This window comes from Miscanthus floridulus, chromosome 4 (genome assembly GCF_019320115.1).
Source record: "Miscanthus floridulus cultivar M001 chromosome 4, ASM1932011v1, whole genome shotgun sequence".
Taxonomy (NCBI): domain Eukaryota; kingdom Viridiplantae; phylum Streptophyta; class Magnoliopsida; order Poales; family Poaceae; genus Miscanthus; species Miscanthus floridulus.
Window position 1 is genome coordinate 11771263 of NC_089583.1, and position 12574 is coordinate 11783836.

The 12574-nt window shown below is 41.5% G+C and overlaps 1 long non-coding RNA gene across 1 annotated transcript; it reads right to left on the minus strand.

Moving 5' to 3' along the window:
* Positions 1 to 7360: 7360 nt before the first annotated feature.
* LOC136550938 (uncharacterized) lies at positions 7361 to 10865 on the minus strand. The gene is made up of 4 exons (XR_010782406.1): positions 10400 to 10865; positions 8343 to 8761; positions 8157 to 8248; positions 7361 to 7784 (listed from the first exon to the last, which is right to left on the minus strand). It is a non-coding gene; the product is annotated as an uncharacterized lncRNA (long non-coding RNA).
* Between the last annotated feature and the right edge of the window lie 1709 nt (positions 10866 to 12574).

The following is a 12574-nucleotide window of genomic DNA, read 5'->3' on the forward strand; positions in this document are numbered from 1 at the left end:
TACTGAGCCTTCATCCCGTCATGCAGATTGAGGTATACGCCTCTGGCTATCTTCGAGCTGCCGCTTCCTTTCTTCCACAGATAGAAAAGATGACGAAAGAGGTCGAAATGGGGTTGGAAGCCACCATATGCTTCATAAAGATGGATGAAGGTGGAGACAAGAAGAATCGAGTTGGGATGCAGATTGCAAATCCCAATCTCGTAATACAAACAGAGCCCCTGAAGGAAAGGGTGCACCGGAACCCCAAAACCCCGCTTGAAGAAATCCTCGAAAACCACAATCTCACCTGGTTGTGGATCGGGGTAGCTTTCTCCTTCTGGCGCACCATCCTACGAGTGCCTTGTTGTGGGGCACTCCCATGGTGACGAGGTCTTCGATGGTCTGCTCGTTGCTCCTTGACTTCCACCACTCCTTCACCATGACTCCGGCTTTCTTCTAGGCGTCTCTCTTCACCATTAATCTATCCTTGCTAAAGGGGTGGATACGGTGGAGGGGTGATTAGTGATGATCTTGGAGGTATAGGGTTTGGCAAGAGGATGAAGAAGGCTGCGGCGGCGAATGGTAATGGGGATCGGTAAAAAATAACTTACCAGTTCTATATTATAAATAACCAAGAGTTTCGCCGTTTTGTCCGCCCGAGATTCTTGGGAGACATGCGCACGCACCGTAGATGGTTGTTTTCACAACCTCGAGATCTACGCCAATAAACGCGCCCCTTCGTTACCAGTGTACGCGCCTCTTCGTTGCTAGTGTGAGAGGGCCCACACTGACGCACCTCCTTATAGGTGCCAAGCGACTGTTTGATAGAAAGGACAAGAAGACAGTGTGACGTGCTATACCCGTCTACTTTTTTGACCAGGCATGTCAGATTGGACTTGACAAAGTAAGAAGATACATAAATACACCAAATAATAATACAAGAGGCGTTCTTTTCTTCGCTGCATGTCTTGTGCTCGGGGACTGCTCTGACCATTATCGTGCTTGGTGACTGCTCTGACCACTGCCGTGCTTGGGGACTGCCCAGACCACTTCTATGCTCGGGGACTGCCCAGACCACTTCCGTGCTCGAGGACTGCTCCGACCACTGCTGTGCTCGGGAACTGTCCCGACCACTGCTCGGAGACTGTTCTCCTCGGCTACATGTGATTTGTACTCACATACAGTTGAGAGACATTTATTTAGACCTTGCTACAAGGCTCATACTTCGCCTTCCAGCAAGCTCGGGGACTATATCGGTACGATGCACCTGCCGGTGCATCTCGTATCACCTGTAAGATGATTGGATTTTTAACTCCAGTGAAAATTCTTTTTGGACCCTGGCACCACGTACCTACGTCACCTACTACCAGGCTCGGGGACTAAGTGGGCACACTTCACCTTGCGGTAAATGTGTTTATTTAATCGACCCCTATGCTTTGACTGATTTGTTAGGATTACTATCGTGCTCGGGAACTGTCCCGACCACTGCTCGGAGACTGTTCTCCTCGGCTACATGTGATTTGTACTCACATACAGTTGAGAGACATTTATTTAGACCTTGCTACAAGGCTCATACTTCGCCTTCCAGCAAGCTCGGGGACTACATCGGTACGATGCAACTGTCGATGCATCTCGTATCGCCTGTAAGACGATTGAATTTTTAACTCCAGTGGAAATTCTTTTTGGACCCTGGCACCATGTGCCTACGTCACCTACTACCAGGCTCGGGGACTAAGTGGGCACACTTCACCTTGTGGTGAATGTGTTTGTTTTTTGACTACTACGCTTATGATGATTAAGGACGCTACGCTTCGAGACGCACTTACATTTCTTTTCAGAGATACAAGTGGGCACACTTCCTAGGATAGAAGTCTTTTTCTTTTTTCTTAAGAGCACCACACATTCTTTGGACAACCTACATCTCCGATTGAATACGGTGGTCAGAGACGTCAAGAACTCAAGCCTCAATGTTCGGAGAAGGTTAAAATGGCGTGTCGCAGCATAATACATGGTGCTCGGGGACTAGCTGTGGGGGTATTGACCCCTATACCCTTATGGCTAGGCTTGGGCCAGCCCAGATCAGAGGGTCCGGTCCACCAAAGGACGACGCGCGGCCCGGCCAACATGTTCGGAGTCCCGCGTAAGAAGTCAAGATAGATTTAGCAATTAAGCAAGATCCTGGTCGGTTAGAATAGAAATCCTTATTCGGCCACCTATGGCAATTGTAACTGGCTAAGATTAGTTTCCAGATCTATAACCCTGCTCTCCGGACTATATAAGGCGGGCAGGGGACCCCTCTAAAAAATATCTCTCATTGATATACAACAATACAATCAGACGTAGGATGTAGGTATTACGCCTTCTTGGTGGTCGAACCTGGATAAAACCACGTGTCTGTCTTGCGTCACCGTCTTGTTTGTGGCTTGCGCATCTGTCTGCCGACAATCTACTACCTTGGGCATACCCCTAGGTAGATTGCCGACCATATTTCGTCAACAGGGATCGACCCGTAGCTCGAGCAGCAAATGCTCCGGGTGGTGGAGCGGCCGGTCGTGGGTTCGAGTTGTGCTCGACTCATGTTTTTCCACCGGGGTTTTTCCCCAATATTTGCAGCCTCTCACACGTGATGCCACAATGGGATCATGACGTACTCGTCGCCTACGAATTCAGAGGATTTCAGTGATCTCAAGAAGGACGCGGTCTTCAGATCTAGGTGTAATTATAGGTTTGTTTGTACACGGGTCGTGTGAGTTGTGTGCGTGTGTTGCGTGGACGTGTGTGTGTACGAACAGATGCTACAGCTGTACCCAGATGAGAGGCAATCAAAAAATACAAGTGTAGTAATACACCATTCGACTGTAACGCACACCATTCGACTGTTGAATGTACAACTTCTGTACAAAATCGATCTTTCTTTTTTAAGCTAGTACCATCCTAGCATTCCTAGCACCATTTTTTTAAACACTGTTAATTAGGGAATTCTAGGGGTGGTGGGGGTGGCGGGGGGGGGGGGGGTGTTTGGTCCAGGATCTGTATCAAGTCAATACTACATTCAAATGATGAAGTAAAAGTAAAATTTGCCTTTCCACTGTACCTTTTTGCACAAAGTTATTTTTTTCTCTTTTATGTTTGCACCAAATTCTTGGCAGTAGATTGCTATGTTTTTTATTACACAGTTCTTGCTGGGTGCTAACTTTGTTTTGTGCAGAAAAACTCTGTTGTCCTTGGGAGCTGTTATTTTGTTGTGCTGTCTTATATTGCAATCTCAAATCCACAGTTGGAGAAGCTATGCTTGATGCTGTTTTTTGGTGTTGCTGTTGCCGCTCCATTGTATGCAACAGCTTTACTGAAAGAGTGTGATCGTTAGAAGTAAGTTATCTCTTGAAAAAGTGTGTATATAGTAAAAGTTCATTATCTCTTTCAGAGAATTCTATCTATTACTGTAAAACCAAACTCTAGCAATTCCATGTGTTGCTATTCAAATAGGCTACAAGTCATATTTCAGTGTCAGAAAATCCCAACAAAATTATTGTATTTGACTAATTTATCTGAGCTTCTAATTGTTCTTGTGGAGATTTAAAATTCGTTTCTCCTTTTTGCCTGATAGCCAAAAGAAATTTGGCACCTTATGTCCATATGCTAAGTTGGAATAATATCATCTACTAAAGGTTTTTAGTTGGTCCCAATAGAAGAACCATAATTTTTTAAAATTATATTTAGGAAACTGAAATATGTTTTATGTCAGTTTGGTGCTTGATTTAGTCTACTGTTAAGATGTGTTCATGAATGCAATCTGTTACATAGATATAAAAGAGTGCACCACCATTTTATCCAAGCAGAAACCTTACCAATTGCATTGCTTGGTGCCTTGGTGTTTTGATTTCTGGATCACACACTTCAACTTTGCTACTCAAAGTACAAGCTAGAATTTAACTATAGCTTTGGCAGCTAAAAAGAATGCAATGACCATGGCACAATTAAACCTGGAAGCTTAATATTTTAATGTAGATAAATTGACATTTACCGGCATTGTGTTCCAAACTCTTTTTACTAGAGTCTGATTGTTTCCAACTTTCGATCTAGTTCCTTGTTAGACTCACCTAGTCATCCAAAACTAGGTTCTGTCGGCCTGTCCTGGCATCTCCAAGCTGATCCTGCTGATCAGAACTTGTGTTCCGTTGTAAAGAAGTGGTTGGTACAGCAAGAAGGAAAACTTGTTTCATGATGTACTTCCTGCTGAGTAGTTTTTATGTAGTTTTGGATGTTTTAGTAACTTGGTTTTAAGGAAAAAAAATTAACTTATCGACTCTTCTATAGAACTGTAGTGGGTAATTGCATGAAATAAAAAATTTCCAATTGGTTCTACAAGATGTAGCTAATGAGGGTGTTCGTTGGTGCATGTCTGGAGCCTATGCTCTTAAGGGCAGCTCCATTGATGAGTTTAAGACAGTGCTAGCAGGGAAGAGAAAAAGGTACAGAGGTGAAATACGTTAGAGTAGGTGGTGCCAAGCTAGAAATCACTAGCACCGGAGCTAAATTAGGCACTAGAGCTAAGAAATAAAAACCTATTTTTTGTCTCTTCACTCCACCTGCCACACCCTCTTGCATATTGAGACGAGATGCCAAAATAACTACAAGGTAATTTCTTTATTGATGCGTGGATCTTCGTATATGGTGCTAAACATTAGAGGAGAACAAGAAAATGGTTACCCTTTTGCACCTCTACATGAAACAAACATTAAAGTTTCCCTAAGAAGATGCTTCTTCAGCTAAGCACAGAGATATGAGTGCTGTTTTAGTGTGCTGTGGTGTGAGCGTTGGGTTCGGGAGTATCTCTCCCTTGTACTAGGAGTAAGCTCTTGTCTCGCCTATGTATTATTTCTCTTCTTATTCTTGGTGCAATGATATGTAGCTCTCCTGCTAAGAAAAAAAATGCATGAAATAAATATCATGCAAAATTAAGTCACTCCGGAACTGAACGTTTTTGTTTCAAATTTGATTTTTTCGTATGTTTTCCGTTATGTTTGCTCTCGAATATCTATCAGATTTAAGAGAGTTGCGGCAAGGAACATATATATGATATACTTTATAAGTTCCAGTAGTTCCTTAAATGTGTGCATGCTCATCCTTTGCCTTTATTAGAATCTAAACTTCTTATTGCATGTTTATTTGTTTATCAAAATTTAGTGTTCATTTTTTAATCTATTTTAGTTTTTCCGATAGGATAAGAATTTGTATTTGTTGGGTATAACCCGTTCGCTGGTCTGAAACTGGCTGAAAAACACTATTTCGGCTGAATTGTTGTGAGAGAAAAACACTGTTCCGGCTGAAAAAAGAAGCCGAACAAGTCGAATATAGGGTAAGCCGAACAGGGCCATTGCCTCTGCGCAGGATCTTGCCTCTGTTTGGAGCTACAAAAGATTCCCTATGCTTTTCTAACTCATATATATGACCTTTGCCTCTGCGCAGGATCTTGCCTCTGTTTTGCAATCTCTTACCTGGTTATTTAGCCTTTGCATAATTGTGAGCTGAACACGTGGATTCTGTCATCTGCAGGTCAAGAGGATGCGGATGCCATGCTGTGCTACCCCCAATGTTGGCCTTCTCTGAACTTATGTGTATTTATGTCTTGGTGCCCTAGCTAAGGGCACAAGGCTTTTGTTTATGTAGTCCTCTTGTGTATATCCTGTGTTAACCTATTTATGCCCTGATTAATCATAATAGTGGTAATGGGCTTCAATAGCTTCGGTAGTAGAGTTAACTTGGCAGTTGTACACAAGTTATTGGTATGTCATCTATTTTACTTTTCAGGAAAAAAATGCTGTCACTTCCAAGTTTTAGGTTCTGGGTGTTGCAATATTATTATCCGCGTTTTCAGTAATTTCACATCATTTGAGTATAATAATCTTGTTTTTGAGTTCTTGACGTGTTCAATAGTGAAAATTAGGCTATGCTCCAATGAAGAGATGGTTGTGCCACTGGCGTGTGGGAGCACTACACATTCCAAGACGTTTGATTTCGGTCGTTGCCTTGCTACCGAGCTGCCAGGACACCATCTAAACAGCCCCTATCTGACACAGCGATTGCAACAACACTGTTGAGTACCTTCGCACGGCGCCAAAATAGTTTGAACATAAATTGGGTGACAGAGGAAGCCAGCAAAGCAGGAATAGGCTTATCTGACACAGCTACTATAACAACACCATTGAGGCAGAAAATAAATTGGATGAGTGCCAGCCAAAAAAAAAAGATTTATGGCTTCATTGCCTCCTGCTCCATTGAAGCGGTGAAACCACAGTCGGCAAAAACTCCACCAAACATGTCCTGACGTGGACCTTTGAAACCTCACTGTTTTGCTTACGTTTTCACCTCTTCTCCAGCAGCATGTAGATGAAGGCAGTTGCAACGTGCTGATATGACAAGTTATATCGTGTGTTTTAAGAAGCTGAATTTGTATATTACAAACAAAAATCATAAATCTATCTCGACACGGAGTAAAAAAGCATAAGGTGTATATATATTTGCGTTATACATTTGTCCATGTATATCGTTATAACTAACCAAACCCCAAAGGTATGTCCGCTTCAAAATTCCGTTCTCAGCGACCCAGTGAGCCAGAGTACCTGAAAATGAAAAAATAACTAGTGGAAACCTACTTCTTTGTAGAAACATGGAAAGTCATCTAAAACATATTTCAATCACTTAAGAAAAAAAAGACTATACCTTGGACATTCACAAGTGAGATATCCACAGCAAGTGAAAAATACTGAACCTTTGAATATCCACAAGTGATATGTTGTCTTATCCATAAGGCTGGAAGAAAAACTCGAAGCTCGTTAGCTCGCTCGGCTCGTGGCTGGCTCGGCTCGGCTCGGCTCGTTAGCTATAACGAGCCAACTCACGAGCCGCTCGCGAGCTAAACGAGCCAAGCTTCTAGGAAAAAAAATATCAAAACTTATATTAGTTTTTGTATTACTTCATGTCTTAATTTACAATTGACTGGTAACTGGTCTAGACCCTATAAATTGACTGGTAACTAGTCTAGATGCATTTCTTTTATATTATTATTATTCTCAAACTTTAGATAAATGCAAATATTATATTTTGTGTATTTTTTATACCTGACTCGCGAGCTTAACGAGCCAGCTCGAGCTTTTAACGAGCCGAGCCGAACTGGCTTTCTGGCTCGTTAAGATAACAAGCCAGAACAAGCCGAGCCGAGCCACCTCGTTATCCAGCCTTACTTATCCACAACAAAATTGAGTTTAATTTCTTTCTCACTCAATCAGAAATCAATCAGTACGGTAGTACAGGTTGCAGCGCAACCACAAGTAGATCAAACTAAGAGAAGCTAAACCACCAAACACACCTACTGAGACAATGAACCCCTTCCCTGATAGCAGGGTGCACAAAACAACAGTCAAAAGTACAATGGCCCCGTTCGCTTGTCTTAAAAATGGTTTGTTCGGCTTCTTTTTTCAGCCGGAACAGTGTTTTTCTCTCACAACAATTCAGCCGGAACAGTGTTTTTCAGCCAGTTTCAGCCAAGTTTCAGACCAGCGAACGGGACCAATAAGAGTAGTAAATGAGGCAAATGTCACATGCCGACTCACTGTTTCTGGGCTCATAGACCTAAATGGAACCACAACAATCCCAACCATAAGCATAAAGATCAGAAGAATGAGACCGCCGTAAAGAACCAAAACAACTGTGTCACTCGAAGAGGTAAAACGTGGATATACCCCCGCTGCAAGAGCCAGTGATGCGCCTAGAACAGGGGGAAGCCGGGCAGCCCATTGATTGACCTATACAAAAATCATGCAAAGGCCCTGTAAGATAGATGTGACTGGATATATTATATATCTCATAAATGAATCACTGACTTTTACACTAGTCCCTCCTTCCCAAAAGAATACAATTCTCCCATTTTAAGAATCCAAATGCTAAGTTTGACCAAATTTATACAAAACATACTAACATTTATGATACAAAATAAATATCATTCGAGGAAGGAATATACTTTCGTAATAAACTAACTTGGAAACTTAGTTAATACTATTCACCGTAAACTTGGTCAAATTTGGATACCTCTAACAGGCACAAATATCATAGTTGTATTTTTTTCAGAGTACTCACAATAATAAACAAGCTTAAGGAGAAAGAGTTTGAGGATTTACCGCGGATCTTCTTGGTACGGCGCGGACCGTGTTGTAGCAGGCTGCGTAGGCCCAGAACCTGCAGCGGCGGCCACAAAGTTCTTGTCTAGTACCTGTCCCAAAATAATTAAAGTTATAATAGCAAATAGAAAAAAAAAACATAAATCCTATCCACGACTCAACTATTCGAATAAATTAAGGGATTACCGCAGGGGGATTCGCTGCAAGTGGGGCCATGAACACCGACCCCCTAACACCTGCAGCAGCTCCTGTCGCGGCTGCAGCCTAGACTTGTAGGAGGTCAGCGCTAGACACCAGTTTGTGTGCCGCAGGTGGCATGAGACAAACGGCAATGTGCACTGCTTTGAGCACTCCTTCTGCAGCAGCAATTTCGGCACGGAAAAGAGGAAGTAGACCAGCGACCATGGGAGGTACTTCACCTGCTCCTGCCCCAACCTCCATCGCTGCCACTACCGCCTCTTCCGCCCGGTGCACCTCTTCTAACACTGCATTTCGTGCGCCCATTGCAGCCGCCTCCGCGATGGAGACAAGAGCTGCACTCTCCTCGTCCTCGAGGCGGTCAGGAAGGAAGGGGGTATTGTCCATCGTCGCCAGAGAGCAGCACCCTAGAACAACATAAGTTTGTTAGTACAAGTCAAATGTAGTAGCTTAAAGCAGCATAAATAATACGCGTAAAGGAGTTTCAAGGCTATGTAAAACGAGTGAAACATCACAGCCGCATGTTGAATCAAGAAAAAACATGAACCTAACTGAAAGTCAATAAGAGGGTATCCCAGTATATAAACAGCTTTCATAACTTCCGAGGATAATAATCCATTAAATTCATATTTGATTAATCATGTATGTCTCATCGCGAGTGGTTCTTAACCATATGACACTGCAACAAAAGGATGTACAAACAATTTCCAGATACAATATGCTTTACATATAAAGTAACAGGGTCAGATTGCTGTAACACAGAGACAGAGTATATTAAGAGATTAAATCATGCTAGACTAACTTGCACATGTAAACAAGTTGGAGGTTAAAGTTGATTCCTTGTAGCCACAAAATGACTAAAGTAGGTGGTGAAGATGTACAAACTCCAGGTTGGAGGTTTAAGCATGCAACTCAACCAGGAAATAAATATCGCTTGATCTAGAAAGATCAGTACCAAACCTGATAGTAAAGTGACTCCAGTTCTCGCCTGTATAGAATCAGAAACTAATTAAACTACCAAAAAGTCCTAGTTCTCAAGAAATAAATGGAGACCAGACAATATTCTCATAAACGGACAATGCCTAACACATCTTGAACCTAGAAAAATCTTGGTAAATGAATATAGTTGCTATGTTCGTTTGATGTTGGAAAAAAAAGAAAATAACCAGTTCCATCTGGAGGTGTGATGATAATATCTGAAATTTTCACTTCAATTTGTCGTCTGAACCATAAATGCGAGAACATTTAGCTCTATTCATTTGTACCAGCAGTACACTAACTACAACTCCATTCAGACAGTCAACATTTCTTCGTGACAATCTAAGTTACATCATATCATATTCTTTTAATGGAATCACATCCTTAAGTATGACTTCAATAGAATGTTCAGAGTGCATGCTACCAAGAAGCTAAGGGCAGCTCCAGAGTATAATTTCTTAACAAGGTGTTCTACTAGTTAAACAAGCTCCAATGTATAAATCTGTTAGTCAGTACTAAGGTGAGCTCTGCATGTAATAAAATATATAGTATCCCAACTTTTCTTAACATGGATGGTGGATGGAGAGAAAATAAGTGGTTGTGGCAACAGGTGCAAGAAGATTCTAAGCTAACACCTACTGCCCAATGTATAGCACCTCACTTCTTCTCTCTCAGCATTGCACCTCCTTAGAACACACATTAGAACAGCCCTAAGCATACAATCCAAAATTAGCAACAGGCACCATTTAACATAGCAGAGAGAATACTGGAAATCATTACATCAACCAAGCAAGTAAGGGTCTCCTAAAGACAACTCCAGAGAAAAGCGAGAAACAAAGGATATAGAGGCGAAGTTGTCGAACGACCAGACAGCAGCTTTTTGGCTCCAGGCGAGCTCTGCTCGATTCTACCCCTTTACCCCTCCTTCCGCCCATCTAACAATCTTCTTGTACCCAAATACTTCCAGAAAGTAGTTTGATTATTGTACTCATGTTGAGTGAAGCAAGTAATCTGGTTGATAACAGATGATTGGGAGCATAAGACAAGACGGGTAAATAGAACCTCACCTTCTCTCAACAATCTGAATCGAGCCCACGGCGATTTGAGGACTCGCTTTAGGGTTTAGCACTGTCCCCTTGTTCTTCGCGGAGATGAAGAAAAGGAACGACGAAGGAGGGCAATTCCACGACCCGTGCCCACCGCGCCAGCGCCGCGCGGTCCTGCCTCCTGCACGATGCCGCGTCGTTGCGAACCGCGAACGCCGCGCCCGCACCAGCGAGTTGCCGCCGCGTGCCGCTGGCTGCAACCCGGCGCCCGCTGTCGCGCGCCTGCGTAGCGGAAGCCGCTCGCCGCGGTGCTTGCCCGGTTGCCCCCTTCGCCTGCGGGCTGCGGCCGGCCGTTGCGCCTTGCAAGTTTGCTCGCGGGCAAGAAAGTTGCGCCGGTTGGGCCGCCTAATTGGGTAATGGGCCGTGCTCGCTTCTGAACCTGGAAAGGTGTTTGGGCCATGCAGCTCTCCAGCTCCAGGCGGTCGATTTCCAGCAGCAAAAAGTCTAATTTACCTCACCTAACGTTCGCGGTAGACTGATTTTTCCTCCATAATCTATAAAACCAGTTTTGATAATAGTTTTCCTAATATGGCACTATATCAGAGGAGGTAAATTGAACTAAGTTAAAAAATCAACGAGGTAAATCATCTAGAAATATCTTTATAAAAATATCTAAAAATTTATTTAAAAATTAAAAAAATCAAAATATATTTTGTATGAAAAAATATAACTAAAAATTGTAAAATTTATTTTAATTTTAGAAAATTCATACAAAATTTGTTTTAGCTCAAAAAATCATGAAAATAGTTTTAGATTTTTTTCTTCTAAAATCATGCTCTATGCTATGGTGCCTACCTTGAAATATCTTGTTCATGTAACTTGGTTCTATATGTACAAGTATCATGACCCATGTGCTCCCATCTAGATTTTCATGCCATGTCACGCTCCATAATTCATTGCACTGAAAAATAACTAAATATATTAAACAAATTGTGCATGTATGCATACATGTGTGTGGTAGGGTGTATGCAGCCACGCAGGCTAACACAGATACTTCAAAAAATTATTTCGGGTAGGGAACTAGTGCCCACTACAGTCAAACGATGCTTTACTACTGTGTAGTTCGGATGATCAATATCGGCTAATTATAATAGATACAAGAGCTTCTACTAGAAAATAAGCACCAAAATAATTCCATCGAGATTCAAACAATTTCAACCTAGGCACCATAACATAGAGCATGACTTCAAAAATTTGGGCACAAGTTTCATAATTTTCTGAGCTAAAATAAAATTTTCTATGAATTTTCAAGATTAAACCAGGTTTTAGGATTTTTAATTACATTATCTTTCCACGTAAAAAATATATGTTTGAATAAAATTTTGAATATTTTAAATTTTAGATATTTTCATAAAAAATATTCCTAGTCCGATTTACCTCCTTAAACTTTCAATTTAGTCCAATTTACCCCTCTCACATGGCGCCACATCAGCAAAAACACTATCAAAATCACCATAGTGCAAAAGTGAACGGTTTTCAAAAGTTTAGGGAGACTAAAAAACTGGTTTTGTAAATCAGGGAGGAAAATCGGACAACCACAATAGTTAAGGGAGATAAATTGGACTTCTTTCATTTCGGCACCCCCGCGGGGCCATGTCGCGAAGCTAATATACCCTTAATTATCATAGTTTTGCGGCAAGGTATGTATAACCACACATGTTAACATAACTTTGGAAAGATTTATGTCCGATAGAGAACTAGCGTCTAATATGGTCCTAATGATGCTTTACCGGTGCTTCTATGTAGTCCAGACGATTAACATCAACTAATTATAATAAATGAAATAAGCACCAAAATGAGTTCATGGAGATTCAAACAATTTCAAGCTATGCACCCTAAAATAGAGCATAATTTTTTGAAAAAAAAACTAAAACTAGTCTCATAATTTTTCAAGGTAAAACAAATTTGCTATGAAATTTCTAGGGTTTTTAATTGCATTATTTTTTCCATGTAAATATATTTGGATAGATTTTTCAAAAATGTTTTTATGAACTTTTGGATATTTTAAAAAATATTTCTAGTCTGATTTGCCTCCTTGAACTTTCAACATAGTCTGATGTACCTCCCTCTAACGTGACGCTACGTTAATAAAACCACTATCAAAATCACCCAAGGTGTAAAAACAAACGATTTCAA